We start from the raw sequence: 14,955 nt of genomic DNA, 5'->3' as shown, positions 1-14,955 counted from the left end.
TCTTAATCCTTCCAATACTTATTAGTGGCTGTATACTACAGAGGAAACTCTTTTCTTTTGGGATTTCTTTTCTGTCACGACCACAGTGCTCTCTGCTGACACCTCTGTCCATTTTAGGAACTCTCCAGAGCAGCATATGTTTGCTATGGGGATTTTCTCCTGCTCTGGACAGTTCCTGACATGGTGTGACTGAAAAGAAATCCAAAAAGAAAAGAATTTCCTCTGTAGTATACAGCTGTTAATAAGTACTGGAAGGATTAAGATTTTTTAATGAAAGTAATTTACAAATCTGTTTAACTTTCTGGCATCAGTTGATTAAAAAAAAAAAGTTTTCAATCGGAGTAAGTTGCTGCCATGTGATTGGCTGATTTGTGTTAAGAAGCAATTGAACAGATGTACATAATAGAGTGGCCAGTAAATGTATATGTACAAGCCCTCATATGTCACTGGAAAAATGAAAGTTGTGACTATAAGAATACAGTGTTACAAAAACAGTGCCTGGATAGTGTCAGGTGCATAATACTCCAGACTGAAGCATATCACAATGATCCCTTGTTGTTTTACAAAGGCTTCACTACATTTATGCTGTTATGTATATAAACATTATACAAATTCAATTTCTGCTTTGCACAAAATACAGAAAAGTCCATCTTAAAGAGATCTCTTCAGCTTTTCTGACATATCAACTTCAGAGAATTTTTGCTTCTACCTTGAAATGACAAAGCTTTATTTAGAACTGCATTGTGCCATTCCTCTGTTACCCCTGAAATGTATGAATAAAATGACAACTGGGTGTTACCTTTCTGTCTGTAAAGGAGCTGTGTCCCTATACACTCTAACGCTGTCCAATCAATCAATGCTGACAGTGAGGGGACACATCCTATTCAAAAGGGCAATGGTAGCATCCAGCTGTACAATGTTGTACACATTGGGGGAATAAAAAGTTTTCACTTATAAAAACTAATGGAATTCACTAAAAATTTAGGGTGAATTGCATTTCCACCATATAACTGAAAAGTTTTCATCAGTAAAATATCCTTTTCCCAACACACGTTTCACTGATTCTAACATGATGAAAACTTTCTTTCTTGTCCCCCAGCTCTGACTTTTTTGGCACAGATGTAAAAAAAAAAAACAAAAAAAACATTATGGGCCTCATTTACTATGGCTTTTCCGAGTAAATTTTGTAGTTTTTTTTGTGTGGCATGTGTCATGCGCCAGAATTTCCGACAAAAAATACAATAAACCCTACCAACTCTCCACTGTACTCAGAAAACCCTACAAAGGGATGTGACCATCAGAGATAAGGGACGTATCTCCAAAAGAAATTACATTTTTGGAAAAAAAAATTACTAACACAAAAAACTGAGTTATGCTCCTCTTATTATTAAAATATAAACTTTGATTTCCAGCGCATTATGGGTAAGATCTTTTTCCATGAGTAACATTATTACTATGCACTTTTGTAAATCTAGTCTCCACAGCTTGGATTACTTTTGGATGCGAGATAGAATAATCCCAGTGAACCCAATGATATTATGAGATTTCCATGGTGGGATTCATGTGCAATAATAATTCATGACATAGGTGGGTGATTGTCCCATTTAGTGCAGTTCTTATGTATATTTCTGCAACAGCTTATGTGATACCTGATGCCTGATGCTTGCTATTTTTGTCAGCATGTTCCTGGTGACACTTCAACTGTCTTTTTACACATTGTACTTTACAAATTATATGTTTTAGATTGATTCTCAGAAAAGGTTTATATTTTACTAATAAGAGGAGCATAACTCTGTTTTTTGTGTGGATATAATGTTAGTAAGAGAGTTTTCTCTCCATAGCTGGATATGTGGATATTGACGAAGTAGTGTGCGAAAACGTACGTTCGGGGTGGAGGTGAGAGGTATCCAGACTAGGTGCATATCCATTGTCTTTTGCTGTTCATGCTATTTGTACCTGTGCATTTGTACCATGTTTGCCATGTATTTCTATACTTCCCCATGTGGCTAATTGTTTTTCATACCTGGCTCACTATCAATATTCTACAATCTATAAGTTATACTTGATCTGCACACTTCCCCTGGATATACAGTTCCTCTCGTCCTCCCATCTTTTTTCCTGTGCCACCATCTTGCCATCCTCTACATGTTTTTTTTATGTGTTTTTATTTATCATGTTGTTTCAATAAAGGTATATCAGCTTTTCTAAATGTATACTTTGGTCTCTGATATTTTGGTGTTTATTTACTTTATGGGGACGCAAAGTGGGTACTATTACTGTGTGTGACAATAAACATTTGAAGTTTGTAAATAGGTGGGTATTTACTGCAGAAAGGAGCCTAAAATGTTTGTTTGGCTGGTTCTGTGGAGAAGTCTTGTATGGGAGAAATATTAATGGCGGTCTAGGCCAGATAGTGAAGAAAAGAAAAGTAAACAACTCCGGTTAGAGAAGACGTCACCTGTAAATCGGGGGACTGGGGAGATAGGGAGAGGAACAGGGGGCCTATTGTAGAAGAAAGTAAAACAAATGAATTATACTGTACTACAATCATTCCAATATGACTCTAATATGGGGGTACACTTTTTTGGGGAATGGGCTGTCAAGGGGTACTCAGGCCAAAAAGTTGAGAACCACTGCTCTAGAGAGCTCTGGAAATGATATCCATAATTATATTTTTTGTAGAACTACTTCACAAAACAGGTCAACAGCTCTGAAATAACTATAGCATGACTTTGAGATCTTGACTTGCTGTTGGTATTGTTTCAAGACCAGATTTTATAGAAAGCTGATGTACCTTAATGATTCAGTATTTTCTTTCAGCTTTTAAGATGCTTGCTCATTTTATAATAGTTCCAGATACATTTTATTATAAGAATATATGATCTTTTCCACACAGCACACTATGTACATTTGTTTTTATTACATTTGATGTATCAGAAGCATGACCTTGTCCTTCAACCTGGTGTAGATGAATAGAGAGAGAGAGAGAGAGAGCAAGAGAGAGAGAGAGAGAGAGAGAGAGAGATCTGCATGTTTTCTTGGTCCTTTTCTGTTAAAATTATAGGTGGTGAAGAGCAAGATAAATAAGATTCCTGTGGATAGTTGATGTTTTTAGTAAGAAAACCCCTTTAACCTCTTCCTGTCCTATGACTTTACATTTACATCATAAGTAGGCTGGGACAATATGAAGCAGGTTCAGGAGCACAGTCTGCTCCGTATATGGTGGGTGCTGGCTGCTATCAGCAGCTAACACTCAGCGTTAATGACTAGCACCAGAGATCGCTCTAATGCTGATCATTTAAGCAACTAGATGCAGTGGTGAATAGCAGCACCTGAATGGTTTTTGACAGGCACACGCCCTTTCAAGATGCCAATCAGCAATCCCACAATAAAATCACCAAGTGCTCCTCTGGCTCTATGGTAGCCAGGAGCCTTCTAAAGACCTCAGTAGCTGCCATGCTAAATCTACTCATATAGCCTGTCACAGGCAGGTTATGTCAGTAGATCATTGATATGACAGTACACTGCAGAACTAAAGTATAAGCAATTAAAAGCTTAATTGGCCCTTTTTTTGAATAAAAAAGTCTAGTCTTAAATTTAAAAAGTCTTTATAAAAAAATATATATAACTGATATTACAGCCTGCAGAAATGTCCACCCTACAATAACATAACATTATTGATCCTTCACAGTGAACACTGTAAACGCAAAAAAAAAAAAAAAACTAAAGTGAGAAGCTGATTTTTTGGTCACCTTGCATCTAAGAATAAACTAAAAAGCTACAGATAATGGTGCAAAGAATTAGCAATCACACAGTTCCATAGAGGGAAAAATATAGATGTAAAATTCAGAAATAGAACACAATTTTCTATAGTTTTTTTACGTTTTAAATGTAGTTTAACATACAAAAACTAAATAAATTCCGTAAGTTTCCATAAATGTTCTAACCCACAGAATAAAGATAACATGTCAGTTTCATTGCATGATGAATAATAATTTAAAAAAAAGTTACAAACTGCATTTCTTTTCCATTTTACCTGATAAATATATTTTTCTGATTATGCAATACAATTTATGGTTAAATGAAGAGTGACAATGAAAAGTACACATAAGCCCTCATATGACTACGTGCAAACCTGCATGGACAGACCTCATACGGTTGTTTGCAAAAGTTTAGGCACCCCTAACAATTTCAATGATTTTCATTTTTAAATAATTGGGTGTTTGGATTGGCAATTTAATTTTGAACTACCAAATATCAGACAGCTGCATAAATTTAGGCACCCCAACAGAAAAATCACATCAATGTTTAGTTGAGACACTTCCTATAGCCTGTAATGAGTGTCTGGATTCTGGATTAAGGGATTTTGGACCAGTTCTTCTTCCATCTCCAGTTTAGTTAGGTTTAAAGGTTGCCAAGCATGGACAACCCGCATCACATCACACCACAGATTTTCAATGATATTCACATTGGGGGACTGGGATGACCATTCCAGAACATTGTACTTGTTCCTCTGCATAAATGCCATAGTAGATTTTGACCTGTGTTTTGGGTCATTGCCTTGTTGAAATATCCAGACACGGCGTAATTTCAAATTTGTGACAGATTCCTCTACATTATTCTCAAGTGTCTGCTGATATTGAGTGAAATCTATGTGACTTTTAACTTGAACAATACACCCAGTACTGGCACTGGCCACACAGCCCACAACATGATGGAACCTCCTCCAAATGCTACTGTGGGTAGCAAGTGCTTGTCTTGGAATGTTGTGTTCTTTTGACACCATGCATAATACCCTTTGTTATAACCAAATAACTCCAACTTTGTTTCATCAGTCCACAGCACCTTCTTCCAAAATGAAAATGCAAGAAATAGAAATCCAAACCTCAAGGACCTCACCAGAAATAATGGTGCATGATGGTAGTATTAATAATACTGTATCAGGAGATCGTGCTTCAAATCTTTAAAATGGTTTATTAATAAATTTTCATGCAATATTAAGAACATTAAAGGGGTATTCCAGGCAAAAACTTTTTTTTATATATCAACTGGCTCCGGAAAGTTAAACAGATTTCTAAATTACTTCTATTAAAAAAATCTTAATCCTTCCACTAGTTATTAGCTTCTGAAGTTTTCTGTCTAACTGCTCAATGATGATGTCACGTCCCGGGAGCTGTGCATGATGGGAGAATATCCCCAAAGGAACTGCACAGCTCCTGGGATGTGAGTCATCAGAGTGCAGTTAGACAGAAAACAACAACTCAACTTCAGAAGCTAATAACTATTGGAAGGATTAAGATTTTTTAATAGAAGTAATTTACAAATCTGTTTAACTTTCCGGAGACAGTTGATATATATATATATATATATATATATATATATATATATATATATATATATACAAGTTTTGGCCTGCTCTACCCCTTTAATTAATCCTAACACAAATAGAATCATTATGAACTTATATGCTCATATGTACATTCTTATTTTTATTTTATTTTCATATTATTTTTAGCATCATTTTGTTTTCATATTTATTTTGACTGCTATTTAATTTTAGTTTTTATCATATATTTTTTATTGTATTGTATTTTTTTGGTTTATAATTGTTATTTTTATTTTTTATTTTTATTCTTACTTTTATTTTATCCATACTTTTATTTTATTTCCATTCATATAATTTTTATTTCCATCTTTATTATTATTTTAGTTTTTATTTTTATTGTTATTTTTATTATTTTCTATTTTTATTTATACAAATTAAAAGCATATATTTTTATATATTAGGTTGTGTGTATATATTTAATTGCATCTATATATCCATATACAGCCATTAGTGTTATCTATAAATATTATCTGCACATCTCGTATCTTCACAGCATGACAATTGCCTTCAGATGACCCCAAAGATAAAAGTCTAAGGGGGTCAGATCGGGAGACCTTGGGGGCCATTCAACTGGCCCATGATGACCAATCCACTTTCCAGGAAATTGTTCATCTAGGAATGCTCGGACCTCGGATGGTGCACCATCACATTATGGGTGTCAGGTCCGAGCATTCCAAGATGAACAGTTTACAGGAAAGTGGATTGGTCGTCATGGGCCAGTTGAAGGCCCCCAAGGTCTCCCGATCTGACACCCTTAGACTTTTATCTTTGGGGTCATCTGAAGGCAATTGTCTATGCTGTGAAGATACGAGATGTGCAGCACCTGAAACTACGGATACTGGAAGCCTATGCTAGCATCATCTCCTGCGGTGTTGCTATCAGTGTGTGAAGAGTGGGAGAAGAGGGTTGCATTGACAATCAAACACAATGGGCAGCACATTGAACACATTTCATAAGTGGTCAGAAACTTGTAAATAACTCATGAAAGAATAAAGTTACGTTAAAACCAAGCACATCATTGCTTTTCTTGTGAAATTCCCAATAAGTTTGATGTGTCATATGACCCTCTTCCTATTGAAAAAACAAAAGTTGGATTCAAAATGGCCGACTTCAAAAATGGCCGCCATGGTCACCACCCATCTTGAAAAGTTTCCCCCCTCACATATACTAATGTGCCACAAACAGGAAGTTAATATCACCAACCACTCCCATTTTATTAAGGTGTATCCATATAAATGGCCCACCCTGTGTATATATATATATATATATATATATATATATATATATATTTATATATATATATTTATTAGGTTAGAAGAAACAGGCATGGTCGCACATCTACAATCTTGTTTAATGATCTAATTGCTTCTCAGCATAATATCAAAAACTAACAGGTTGTTAGTGTACATTTTTGATCAAAAAGTACAAGCCCACTCGCCACGTCAAGGCCACCTATTTAGAGTGGGTCCCTAACGTCCCTAGCATAAAATGGTGTAGCACCGGGCGGCGACCACCACCGCCGCGACACCAGTGCCCACGGGGGGAACGACCCACTGGCAGAGCGGCCCCAATGCCACTCAAACCAGTCCATGGGTCGCACCTCCCCACAGACACGGTGCCATGGCAGCAACAGACGCCGCACAGCACCACACCAGTGTGAACAAGGTGTAATAGCACACTTACCAAGCTCTCTCAGTCAGACTGGGAGGCTACTAGGAAAGAAATGGCCCTTGTGTGGCTAACTACTACTTATATAGGGTTGGGCTGAGGGGGTGGGGAAGAGTGCAGACACATGTTCAAACAAAAAAAAAGGAGGGGATAGAAAACACAATGTGAATTCAGGTAGCTACAGCACCCACCTTCTGCCAACGGGTAGCTACGAACGCTGGACATAGCAGCAGCACTGAGCAGACGGCTTGTCCTATTACATCCTAAGGTCCGTTGCCAACGGTGCCAGCCGTCACTCCGCTATCAGGGCTAATACAGCCACCAACTGCTAGCCAGGACATCCACGAATTATTGGGTGAGAAATACAAACCACCGTATATTATTTTTCATGCCACTCTTGTCTTTTTCAACCTCTATTTGAGGCATAAATTAAGGATTTGTTAGCGGTTGTAAGCACTAAGGCTGTAAAACACAGACACTTTAGAGACTATCTACTGATATCTGTGCCGGAGTATTAGATATCGAATTAAGCAACATCTAGTAACAGAGTACTACATATTATTTAATATATTCTATTGCTTTCTTTTATGTAACATCTTATGTAATATTGTTCACATTATTGTCATTTTTAAGCATAAAAGATACAATTATACTCTCATCTGCAGTAATAATGTGCATTTGTAATAATCCAAGGATCCTATCACAACGGCCATGTGTTAGGATTAATTAACCTCTTCAGGACGCAGTGCATATGCATATGCCCTGCATCCTGAGTCCTTAAAGAGTTATGGCGTATAGGTACGCTTGTGGAAATTCCGGTCCCTGCTGATAGCCGGTCGGGGACTGGACCGGGATGCCTGCTGAAATAATCCAGCAGGCATCCCAGCACATCGGCGATCGCTGCAAATCGCTGGTCAATTCAGCAATCTGTGGCGATTCCTGGTCATACGGGTCTCCGGTGACCCAGAAAATAAGGGGGATCGAGGATGTCCAAGACACACCTGATCTCCCTGAAGGGATAGGAGTGAGGTGGCACGTGAGGTGGAAGCTTCTGTATAAAGAGTACCCTGGTATGGTTATGTTGCTGTCATTACTTTCATTAAACCATGTCTCAGTAACAGCTCCTAAAGCTACATTCTCAGATTCCATTATTGACCCAAGTTCATTGATCTTTTTACCTAAACTGCGAGCATTTGTAGACAAGACTCTGAGCTTGTCATTTCTTAACCTATGTGCTATTGACATGTTCTGGCATTGTTTCGGGGGGCAATTATAACTCTTTTGCCCCCTCCCCTTACTAGTTTAAATACTCCTTAGCAAATTCTTGGAATTGTTCCCTGAGTACATTCATTCCCTTGAGAGAAAGATGCAAACCATATTTATGTACAGTTCCTTTCTATTCCAAGTAGAGCTATCATGAGACACGAAGCCAAATCCTTGCTCTTGACACCGTTTACTAAGCCATAAGTTGAACTCCTTAATGCACCTCTGCCTATCATTCTGAGCGTTATGCACAGGCAGAACTTCAGAAAAGGAAACAGTGGATGCAAAATCCTGTACATCATTACCAAGTGTGATAAAAGATTCCTTCACCTCTGAAACTTCATTGCAAGCCAGGTAATTTGTCCCTCGATAGACAAGAACATCTGCAGCCGATGACACAGAATGTAAAAGAAGGGAACTTACAGCTCCTGAGGTTCCACCATTATACTGCACTGCATCTACTCCAAGAGAAGGCAGATGCAGTGATGGGTGGCTGGGGTAACACCACTGCAGCATGATTTCTTCTCGCTATGGTATCACCCAAGGATCAAGTCCTGGGGGGGAAAAAGTGTGGGAACTTACCCAAGATTTCCACTCAAGCGCTGGTCCTGCTAATGGGAACGATGTTCCTGCTGTGGAAACAGTGCAGGAACTCAGTTCCCATGAATTCCTGCAGGACTTGAGCCCTGGTATCACCCTACTGGATGTTGTCAACCAGTGTGGTCTGCTTTTTTTTCATTTTGCAGCATATTTTATGGAAACATGGATGATGTCTTTACAAAAACCAGCCCTTATATAGGTCTTTAGATGGAAAAATAAGATAATTATGACTATTAAAAATCTGGGGGAGACTGGGGAAGGAAAGAGGGAGATCACCTGCAATATGTAAACCTGTCTGTTCACATTGTGCCTGAAAATGAATTTAAAGCTTCCCTCTTATCTCTCACCACCCTCAAAGTTCTGTGTAGATTTCACTTGTGTAAATGCCAGTGTAATTACTACTGTATGTATATGCTGCCTCTTGAATGTGCTTGCTGTTTTGATGCTATTTATTTCCTTTCTGCTGACATAGCACCTTGCAAACCCAGTGCATCAATACCCCCTCCCCCCATTACATGCTATGTATAGTATTGTATTGTAAAACCTCCCCAAACACAGTGTCAGCCTGTTTATTAGCACTATGCTACAGCATAGCAAGAAGTGCTGTCCTGTGATAGGAAAGGAGGTCTTAAAGTGAGATTTATCAAAACCTGTGTAGATGAAAAGTGGTGCAGCTGCCCATAGCAACTAATCAGATCGCTTCTTTCTTTTTTCAGAGGCCCTTGTACAAATGAAAGAAGCAATCTGATTGGTTGCTAGGGGCAACTGCACCACTCCTCCTTTACACAGGTTTAGAGGATCTGTATGTTTATGTAATGTTTGCATTTGCTTAGTCATTGGTGCAGCTGAAAGGGATTAGTCTTTGGGTTCCCTACATTGGTGCAATCCTTACAATCAAACTCTGTTCACACTCTTTGGGGGAGATTTATCAAAACATGTGCAGAGAAAAGTAGACCAGTTGCCCATAGGAACCAAAAACACTGCCTGCAAACAACCAAATTCTTGTACTACCCCATGAAATGGAGAGAATGAGATAAAGCTGGGCACCATGAAGCAGCTCAATAACAGCAGTGAGAGAACTAAAGTCACCTTGTCAACACATTAAGCGCTAATGTATAAAAGCCATACAGATTTTTAAAATCTTTTGAAAGTACAGGTATGATTTAAAGGTAAGTACCATGGAACTCCTTAGACTCTGCTAGTTAAGATGGTAGATACAGCTTACCTCCTCTTCCTATCTGTGATTTTTGAACAGATGTTTTTGAACTGATTTTGAACTTAGGGTCATGTCTATAAAATAAAATATACAATCAGGAAAAAAACATTTATTCATTAATGAAATAAAAATAAATACCCATATCTGACCCTGGTCTGTTCCTTGCTATTGAATCTATGCCACCCATTCTGGCCTACTACACAATACACATGACCTCTGACTATTCACAAACTCTACCAGCCCTGACTTTAGCTTGTACCTGGACTCATCTCTTGCCTGATACCTTGGTGCTTCATACCATTGTCTCTTGGATCACTAGGCCAGCTACTACTTAAACCTGCAACACTCCTAGAGGTAGTGACCTGGTGGTCCTTTACAGTTAAGTCCCAGGTGTTAAAGGGTAAAAATCAGGAGCTACTTAGATACTGTCTTCAGGAGTGACCCAAAACCAAATTTGTTAGGTGACACAGTGGGTAGACACCAGGCATTTGCCCACAGGGCCGGCCGGTTTGGGGAACATTTAACTATAAGCGTTTCTTAATGAGGCTCTTATAGGCCCTTATAGGCAAGAAAGTTTTCTTTTTTCTTTCCTTCTCCCTGAGTGTATTCAATCACCGGAGTACCCCTTTTACAAATACTGGGATTTTTTGATATGCATAAAAAGTATATAAAGCACATTATAAATTTGGCACATCACATGTGCTCGATTTTCTTGGTGTAATTTGTTACAGAATTCCAGAGCATTTTTCTTTTATCTCCTCCCGATTTCCTGAGGCAACACTGAACTTGCCAGGGCACAGAAAGGAAGTATTGTCATGAGAAAACTGCTGCAGGCTTTGGGCCTGTAAGCTCAGGCAATAAAAACGCGAGTACAAGATTAAATGGAATTTTATAACCAAATCTGAAGACACATTTTTTCTCCTTGTTCACATATGCGCTTATATTAAAGTGCTTGTTGCCAGTTTTGGGGGCATTCAGTCAGCAATTTAATGTCAGGCTGCGCAGTAAAATAGATTCAATTCAGTATATGCCGCCTAACATGTTCATATGTCAATAACATACCTCATTTAATGGCCTCATTTGGCATTTTGTCCGTTGCTAAGCAATAATATGTAAATAATTATGTAAATAGACTATGGAATAACAAGGCTTTTGTGTGTTTTGTTCTCTGTATGTGGTAGGTAGTATGAATGAGTATCAATACTAAGGATGCATTAAGTGTCCTCAAACACCTCTGCAAAGACTTTAAGAATCGTGGATTTGTATTTCTCGTCTTCAGAGTGCTGATGCTTTATTGTCAACACATACCATATGCCAACTTCAGCAATTCCATCAAAGCTGCTATAGCTGTGCCAGATCACGGACATCTCCTAGCATCACCAAGAAACAAACAAGGAATATCACTTTTACAAGAATCTGTCAGGCAATGAATCATAGCCAGCTAGAAACTACTGTGTTAAATTATATTTATTTGGTCTATTGTATAATGGAAATATATGTTTAATATTATACAAATGTAGTTTAAAAAAAATATATATATTATGGTATACTTTGAATGCAATATGCCTAATGTAATAAATGGTAATTCCACTGGGAACAGTGTTTTTTGCACTATTAAATCAAACTTAGATCACCTTTAGCACCAGGTAGATTACTCTACATAGGATTGTGGTATAAATTCAATTTGGAATAGAGTGAAGGAAAAAACAACTTGAGCCATCAGAAAATGACCTATTGTTTAAATCAAGTTTTTATATTAAACGTTTTTTTAAATGGGCACTGTCATGAAAACAAAAAATTGATATGTTGTAGTACTTAATTACTACAACATATCTCTAATATAGTTTAATAAAAAAAAAGCTATTTTAAAACAGTTTAAAATCACTTTTAAATTCGGCCACTAGGGGTCGCCCTCCTAGTGGCCGAATGCATTCAGCAGTGATGTCACTAATGAATTCCGACTCGTTGAAGCCTGGCAATGAGTCGAAATTCAATCACTGCTGTGCTCGCTCCCGCCTGTCAATCAGACAGGCGGGAGCGAGCGCTTTGAAGGAAGAGGACGCACGCAGGCTCGGGGACAAGGTAAAGTATTATGTTCACTGTATTATGTATACATGTATTATGTATATGTTCAAGTATTATGTATACTTTTCACCTATACAGTATGCCTCCAGTTTCCCCACTACAACTCCCAGCATGCCCTGGGAGTTGTAGTGGGGAAACAGCTGGAGGGACACTGAATAGGTGAACTGAGGGGGAGTGGGTTGAGCGGAGCGGTGGGGCCAGGGAGGGGGTACTCTGGGTGAACTAAGGGGGAGTGAGTTGAGCGGCGCAATGGGGCCGTGGGGGGTTGCGGGCTGCGCGGCGGGGAGCAGTATGTGCTCCGGTGTTCACCTATACAGGGTGCCTCCAGTTGTTTCCCCACTACAACTCCCAGCATGCCCTGATAGCCAATAGATGTCAGGGCAAGCTGGGAGTTGCAGTGGGGAAACAGCCGGAGGCACCCTGTATAGGTGAACTTCGGGCGGAAGTTTTAGCCCCAGCAGGCATCAGTGACGTCAAGCCTGCTGGGGAAGTCTGCCTGGTAATGAGCACACTGCCAGGCAGACAAAAAAGCATTTTTAATATGTAAAAAAGAAAATTAAAGGCAGGGAGGGGGTTAGGGATAGATGGGTAATAGGCAGGGACCGAAAAAAAAGTGATGGTGGGAGCTACCCTTTAAGGAATTTATATTCATGTTTTTTTTTTTTTTTTTCATTTTACTATCGATATTATAAAATCTGAAAAATCTTGCAGTTTTCACTTTGGCCACTGGGCCTAATAATAAGCTTACACTTTCTGTTCTGTACAAATCACTTTACAGCAGTGTCCTTCTTATCAACAATGACAGGGTTAGAGTAAATGTAGCAGCAGTATATAGAAAAGATGGGAACAGGTCATTCATAATAGGTGATGGTAAGAGCTCAGCCTCCCCCTCCCTGTACAATAACCTCTGTGCAGGTCTAAGAGCATGCCTAGAATTTATTTATTTTTTTTACAAAGAAGTCAATAGGCTCCCCTAAGTCTTATGGGCATGGGGCTTGTTGTAAAGAATATCTGAAAGGAAAGCAGCTAGTTTATTATTTCCCGGTGAAGCCAGGAACAACCAGTGCTGAAATGTTGAGAAGATTGTCTCTAATTTGACTTCCTGCAAACTGACATACCTGACTTACCAGGTATGTGCTTGCTTCATACCCGGTGAATACTGTCTGCTATCAGCAGCCTGCACTGCTAATTACCAACTTTAGTGATCACACCGATGTAAGTAATTCAACCCTTTAACCCCTTAAGGACTCTGGGTTTTTCCGTTTTTGCATTTTCATTTTTTCTTCATCACCTTCTCAAAATCATAAAGCTTCCAATTTTACACCTAACATTCCATTTTATGGCTTATTTTTTGTGCCACCAATTCTACTTTGCAGTGTCATTATTCATTTCACCAAAATATCCGTTACGAAGCGGAAAAGAAATTCATTGTGTGACAAAATTGAATTGGTCGATACAGTTAAAATGATACCCTACTTATATAGGTTTGATTTTGTACTAATACCCTAACTACATGCATGAAAATGTATACGTTTAAAATTGTCATTACCACATATGTTTATTTTAATTTACACAGTTTTTTTTTTTAAATGGGAAAAGGGGGGTGATTCAAACTTTTATTAGGGAAAGGGTTAAATGATCTTTATTAACTTTTTTTTCCACACAATTTTTTTTTTGCAGTGTTATAGCCCCCCCTAGTGGCTATTACACTGCACATACCGATCTCATACACAGATCATTACCGTGCATTGATACGGCAAACATCAGTGTTATCAGCAGTCGATTGCTCAAGCCTGGATTTTAGGCTTGGAGCAATCAATTGGCGATCGGACGCGACGGAGGCAGGTAAGGGGACCTCCACTCGCGTTCTAGCTGATCGGGACATCGTAATTTCACCCCGATGGTCCCGATCAGCCCGACTGAGCTTCCGGGAAGCTTTCACTTTCATTTTAGACGCGGCAATCAACTTTGAATGCCATGTCTAAAGGGTTAATGGCGCACTGCACAACGATAGGTGCCGCACGCTATTAGCCCAGGGTCTCGGCTTTCATTAGCTGCCGGGACCACCCAGTATGACGTGGGGTCACAGCGTGAACCTGCGATATATGCCGGGACCGGTATGCCCTGCGTCCTTAAGAGGTTAAATGCCATGAGCAGTAGCGATCACAGCACTAAGGTGCCAAGGCTAAGGTAGCCTGCAGTACGACCACAGGGTGCCATTTGATCACTTTGATAGCCGGAAGCCTTTACTAGACCTCCGTTTCTGTCTCAGCCTATACTAGCAGAGTGCAGATTCAATGATAAGTGCTATGCAATATCATAGCATTTTCTTTGCAATTTCATCTCACAAATAATTCCTTCCCCCTACATGTTATTGTAAAATAAAAGGGGCCATTAGAAAGTACAGTTAGTCCTGCAAATGGAAGTTATGGATTTTAAATAATTAAAATACAAAAATGAAAATTGGCTGCATCAGAAAGGTGTTTGTTTACATTACTTTTATGTGGATCATTATTTCATCATTCATTCTTATTGACAAGCATAAAAGTTTTTGTGCTTTTTGGTTGTCATATAATACAGATAGACATCTGTAATCCAATATGTATGTGGCTATATAAAAGATCATTTGAAACTAGTTATATGCTACATGTCTTTATGTGTTGAGTGCGTCAAGTTCAGTTGGCCTTTTTTAGGGCTGGTTAATATTATTACACCCTACCAAGATAGGGCAATGTGT

The 14,955-nt window shown here is 38.8% G+C and overlaps 1 long non-coding RNA gene across 1 annotated transcript in view; it reads left to right on the top strand.

Moving 5' to 3' along the window:
* Nucleotides 1-4,964, top strand: part of LOC130362313 (uncharacterized) — a 54,249-nt gene extending 49,285 nt beyond the window's left edge. The window contains exon 3 of the long non-coding RNA XR_008891353.1: nt 4,836-4,964. This is a non-coding gene — a long non-coding RNA (uncharacterized LOC130362313). The remainder of the gene's footprint in view (nt 1-4,835) is intronic.
* The last annotated feature ends 9,991 nt before the right edge of the window (nt 4,965-14,955 follow it).

The sequence above is a fragment of the Hyla sarda genome, chromosome 1 (genome assembly GCF_029499605.1).
Source record: "Hyla sarda isolate aHylSar1 chromosome 1, aHylSar1.hap1, whole genome shotgun sequence".
Classification (NCBI taxonomy): Eukaryota; Metazoa; Chordata; class Amphibia; order Anura; family Hylidae; genus Hyla; species Hyla sarda.
The sequence above is the reverse complement of the archived record's forward strand: the minus strand, read 5'-3'. Positions and strand labels throughout refer to the sequence as shown.